This window comes from Ochotona princeps, chromosome 5 (assembly GCF_030435755.1).
Source record: "Ochotona princeps isolate mOchPri1 chromosome 5, mOchPri1.hap1, whole genome shotgun sequence".
NCBI classification, from domain to species: domain Eukaryota; kingdom Metazoa; phylum Chordata; class Mammalia; order Lagomorpha; family Ochotonidae; genus Ochotona; species Ochotona princeps.
In genome coordinates this window covers 38,332,303-38,338,302 of record NC_080836.1, presented here as the reverse complement: position 1 = coordinate 38,338,302, position 6,000 = coordinate 38,332,303, and positions in this window count along the sequence as shown.

Here is a 6,000-nt window from a genome sequence, read left to right as displayed (position 1 = left end):
TCCTGTTCTTTCTCTTTCATTTTTTTCCTTTCCATTGAATACATTATTCTCCTTACTGTTGTTGACCTATGCATAGTCTCTTTCAACAAGCTTTCTTGACGTCATTCTTCTCCGCAACACTTACAGTAGATAATGAAGATCTTTAGAAAGTAAGATGTAGACAAGAGGTTACTCTTGAAACTACTAGATGATGAGAGCTCCTGTGTCCTTTCAGATGATAAAAACTCAAAGAATACATAACTGAAATTATGACTTTGTACTGTGAAGCTGCTGTTCAAGCCCAGTAACATGGAATACTTCCACAATCTGTCTATTTTTTACGTCTCTTTCCAAAGTGATTGCTTTATGTTACAAGACACATAATTTCAGAATCCATACATCAGCAGTGCTACTGATATATACTTATCATAGAAATCAAGAATTCTTTGCCATTTATTCTCTGATCTACTAAGTAATCAAAGTAGCACACTCTGTTCAAATGTTTCTTAAGAGCCTGGAGCAATGGCCTAGTGGCTAAATCTTCACCTTGAATGAGCAGGGATCACCTATTGCAGGGATCCCAGATGGGCGCCGGTTTGGCTCCCAGCTGTTCCACTTCCCATCCAGGTCCCTGCTTGTGGCCTGGGAAAGTGGTAGAGAATGGCCCAAGATGTTGGGACCCTGCTTCTGCATGGGAGACCCAGAAGACACCTGGTCCTGGCTTCAGGTCAGCTTAACTCCACCAGTTGCAACCACCTAGGAAGTGAACCAGCAGATGAGAAATCGTTCCCTCTGTCTCTCCTTCTCTCCATGCATCTGGCTTCCTAAGTAAAATAAATACATATTTTCAAAAACTTTTACTTAAGTGTGTGTGTGTGTGGTTATGTATTCATATGCCATTGGACTCTTTGGTTTCTGTTTACATTCATATTTTTGGATTTACTTTCTTCATCATTTTTCCTCAGTTTTGTTTTTAGTATATTTAAATACAAATCTAAGTAACAGCATATATTTGATGATGCACAAGTCACCTATAACTTGTTTCCACATATTTCTTACATATTTCTCTTTTCTGTTTTCCAGTGTGTTTTGGGGGGCAGGCGCGGGTGGGGGCAGTAAATGAGCATGTGCATGTCTCTGCATGCACGAACAACTGACAAGGTAAAGGGAAACCTAATAATTTGGAGGATGAAAATGAATGTCTTGCTTTTCTTCTCAAGGTTGTGTATACTTGCTTTGTGTTATGACTAGGTCTGCAACCTTCAGAAGCATCAGAATGAACTGCAAATATTTACACTATAAATTATTGTGAAAACCCATCCAAAGTAAAGAATTCTTTATATATATATATTTTTTTTAAAAAGGCATTGTCAATTATTTTAACATCTATGAACTTTCCAGAAACACTGTATAGCTCATTTAAGAAACTAATACATTTTAGAGTCAGTCAAAATTTTAATAAATTTCTGTAAATTAAATTTCTAGTATCTGGGTTATTAACTATCTATATTGACTTACTGATTCTGGCTTTTTGTTGCTAAAATTGTAGGAACTGGCCAGTGTTTAGTGCAGCACATGAACGCTTGTTTGGGTCTCAGTTGCACCATTGCTGATCCAGTTTCCTGCCAATGCACCAAAAACAGTGAAGATACCCAACTGCTTGGCTCCTGCCACACACAGGGGAGACTACAGTGGCATGCCTGGCTTCGGGCTTTTGTCTGGCCCAGATCTCAGATTTAACTATTGCAGCCATTTGAGGAGTGAACCAGCACTTGGAAAATCTCACATTTTCATGCTGTCTTTCTATCTGCCTGTCTCTCCTTTCTCTGTCACACTACCTTTCAAATAAGTTGTTTTTTTCTTTTCTTTTTTTTTTTTGTAATTTTTAGGGATGAATTAAGTCAAGAAATAATATTAAGACTGAAGCAAATGCTATCAAATAAAAATAATTAATTGTCCCTGAAAATTCAACATTTTAAGACTACAGTATCCCAACTGGATTTTTTTTTCTGAGAAAAAAATTAGAAATTAGAAAATATGGTTGGAATTTACTGAGATGTGGGAGCAAAAGAACAACACAATCAAACTGATGTTTAAAAACAATAGAACTCTCTGGGGAGCAATTTTGCATTATGTATCAAATTTAAAGTGCACTTACCCTCTGATCTGGCAGTTCCATTTTTAGGAATTTCTCCTGCAGGTGATCTCATCTATGAACAAATTGGTATTCGATGAAGTATTATTCTTGCTGCAAAAGAACAGAAGCAGCCTGAATGTCCTCTGCTAAGATAATTACGGTATTTCCATTCAATAGTCTTTCTCAACACCTTTAATGCATAGTGCAATTAGAGCTAGAGTCTTCATTTCCATGCTTCCATTCTAATTTTTTTTTTTTAAAGATTTTATTGTTATTGGAAAGCCGGATATACACAGAGGAGGAGAGACAGAGAGGAAGATCTTCCATCCGATGATTCACTCCCCAAGTGAGCCGCAACGGGCCGGTGCGCCGATCCGAAGCCGGGAACCAGGAACCGCTTCCGGGTCTCCCACGCGGGTGCAGGGTCCCAAATCTTTGGGCCATCCTCGACTGCTTTCCCAGGCCACAAGCAGGGAGCTGGATGGGAAGTGGAGCTGCCGGGATTAGAACCGGCGTCCATATGGGATCCCGGGGCTTTCAAAGCGAGGACTTTAGCCGCTAGGCCATGCCGCCGGGCCCCATTCTAATTCTTCAGAAAGTTGGCCTTGGGGCACTATTTTTGATTACAAAGTGGAAAAAAATAATGACTTAATTTCTGGCCCACAAAAAGAAGCTAAAACTGGACACAGAGTCATTAAAAGGAAAGAGGTAACTGTATGTGTTTAGAAGGGACAAATGTCCAGATGTGTATTTTCTAAAAAAAAAAAAAAAGTCATGAGCACAACAGTGTCAACAAAATATACCATTTATGCTTCAAAATGAAAGCAATATATGTATCTACATAGAAATACTTACAGAAGGAAACAAAAGAAACTGGTAATAATGGTCCCTCCAGGGAGGAAAACCCTGGCCCTGGGCTAAAGCAGGATATACTATTTTTTCTTAATTATTTTAGTTGGTCTGAAAAACAGAGAGATAGGCAGAGAGCTCTCTTCTGTTGATTGACTCCCCAAATGCCCACAACAGCGCGGGATGAACCGGGTAGAAGCCAAGAGTCTGAAACCCCACACGGATGAACAGGGACCAGTGACGTGAGCTATGGTGCCTCAGCCCTCCCTCTCCCTCCAAACCCTGCCTCCTGTTCCAGACAAGGGAACTCCTTTGAGGCTGGTGAACAGAAAGCACCAATCATCCTGAACTATTCTCTCATAGGCAAGGTTGGCCATGGTGATGCTTCGGCACTGCCAGGAAGCTGCACCAGGAGCTCGGCAAGGACTTCTGTCCAAGCACTCTGATAAGGGATTGCACATGATTATCCCAAGCCATGTCTTAAGCATTAACCCAAATGCCCACTCTAAAGATGTCAATTTCAATGTACACCGTACTATACTTGTATCTTTTGATATTTGCATTATCAGCATTGGTTACTTACAAAAATACACATGACTTAAGAAACCAAAGGATTTGGAAGAGAGAGCCCTTGGGAAAGGAAAGGAGGTGAAAGATTTCTGTTCCTTTTTTTTTTCTTTCTTTTTTTGCCACAAATGGATGACCAACGGCCACAACTACAGTATTCGAATAATACTGCTGCACATCCGTATTTTCTCCACCATGACAATGTGAAATTCATTCAGTTTTTGAAGTGACAGTAAGAGGATGGTCAAATTTTCAAGAATTGGGGAAGGAAAAAATGGGATGGAGTGAGAGAAGGGAGAAAATTCAACCGATACCATCAGGCAGCCAGGCAAAGGACAGCATTTTCCCAGGGAGCCGGTGCAGAAAGCTGTCAACTGGTCACACTGGAAAAGAGACACTGGGAAGTGTACCACAAGCCAGCGTCAGTGTTCCTTTGGGAGCGGAGAAGCTGACTTGTTGACTGGGGGACACGCTGGAGGACTAGGAATGAGCGTGTGTGAGCAGCTGATGCGGCAGTGACGGCTTCCCAGGAAAAATGGCTGGGTTCTCAACAGCTGCATGCGGCTGAGAATTATACCTGGAATCTTCATTTCCATGCCCTGGTTTTAATCCTTAGGAAAGTAGGCCTTAGGGTACTACTTGTGATTCTAAAATGGAATAAGTAATGATTTAATTCCCAGCCAGTAAAGGGCAATCCAAATGACAGGCTCCACCATTTCCCCAGGGCTGGTTTGTAACCTGGGACAGAAATAAGCCGTGTGTATTAAATCAATACAATCACTCACAAGTAAAAAAAAAAAAAAAGAGGCATTGCTTTGGTGACTATGTGTTATGTGAACTATTTCTGTTTTTTTTTTTTCAACGGTTTACTTTTTTTCGGATGATATATGCCAGGTCACATTTCCACAGTAAGCTACACCAGTCAGGGATCTGATGCCCTGAGGAAGCGTGCCACGATGCTACACTGCAACTTTGAACACTCCGTCCGCCTCGCTGAAGCATCACCATGGCCAACATTGCCTAAGAGAGAACAGTTGAGGATGATTGGTGCTTTGTGTTCACCTACCTCAGGGGAGATCCCTTGAATGGAGCAGGAGGTGGGGGTTAGCGGGGGAGGGAGGGCTGAGGCAGCATTTGTGTGTTTCCCAGAAGTACCCTTGCCACCTGTAATCTTGTTAGGCTCGATCATGCTGGCAGCATCACCGCTTCCCACATATGGAGTGCGTCTACACAACACAATCATACTTAGAATCAGCATGAAGATGTCTGTGCCTGCCTTCCCATATTCCATGTCATGCTGCTGGCCTGCTTTCCCATCTTTGGTTCCCCATCTCCTCTCACTCCCTAAAATGGACCTTCCAAAGCCTCTGTCTTCTTCCCAGGCGATTGCTTCCATAAGTACATTCTTACTTATCACTGCAGTTGACTCGCAAATCTGCTGTTGTAGTCATGATCAATCCAGGGCAGCCAACTCCGCTACCTCAAACCACTCCCACCTCCCTCCCGCCAAAGTCAGAACTTCTGAGAATGAACACATTTTTTTCCTTCTCCTAACTGCCCTACACTTTATCACAATTTCCCATGCCCCTTAAGCTAAACTTCCAGATTGATTTTTCTTTTTCTTTCTGCCTTTCCTGAACTTGCGAGAGCCTTCACCCTAGTTCAGGACTTCGTCGCTTCTACTTGTCCTTGATCCCTGCCTCCTAAGTGAATTTCCCTGGTTTTAATTACTTTTTTTTCCACAATATATATATTTTAAGATGTGTTTATTTGAAAGTCACAGCAACAGCGACACAGGGGGTGAGAGATTGAGACACAGAGACACAGGGGGTGAGAGACTGAGACACAGAGACACAGGGGAGACACAGAGTGATTGGTCTTCCGTTCATTAATTCACCCTTCAAATGATCCACAACCCAGAGCTGGCCTAGGTCTAAGCCCAGAGCCAGGAATTTCTTGGAGATTTCCAACATGAGTGTAGTGGCCCAGGTGCACTAGTAAGAAACTGGATTAGAAGCATCTCAGCTGGGATGCTGGGGTCACAGGTGGCAGCTTCACCCACAATGCCTCAATGACAGTTCTTTCGCTAGAACTAACCTTGTTCCAATGAGCTAGTGATGTTTCCTAAAACCTTTCTCATTGGTTTTTATCATATTCAGCTTTATTACTGATGAATTGCTCCATCTTTTCTTAAAGTTCAATATTTTCATCCTGTAGCATGCTTTGGGGTCATGGTTTCCTAAACTCATCATGTTTTGGGTGAACATGTCTCAGTTTGTGTTCAGACGCAAGCAACATAAACACTAGCTAAACTAACTTTCAAGACAACTGACTGTTTAGAAACAACGTTTGAGTCATAGAAATCCAAAATTTAGAATTTTTATGAGCTTGCATAGCTACTTCAAGGAAATCAATGTCTTATTTGAAATATGTTTCAGTCTCGTTTCTAGACAAGCAAGATGGTCACC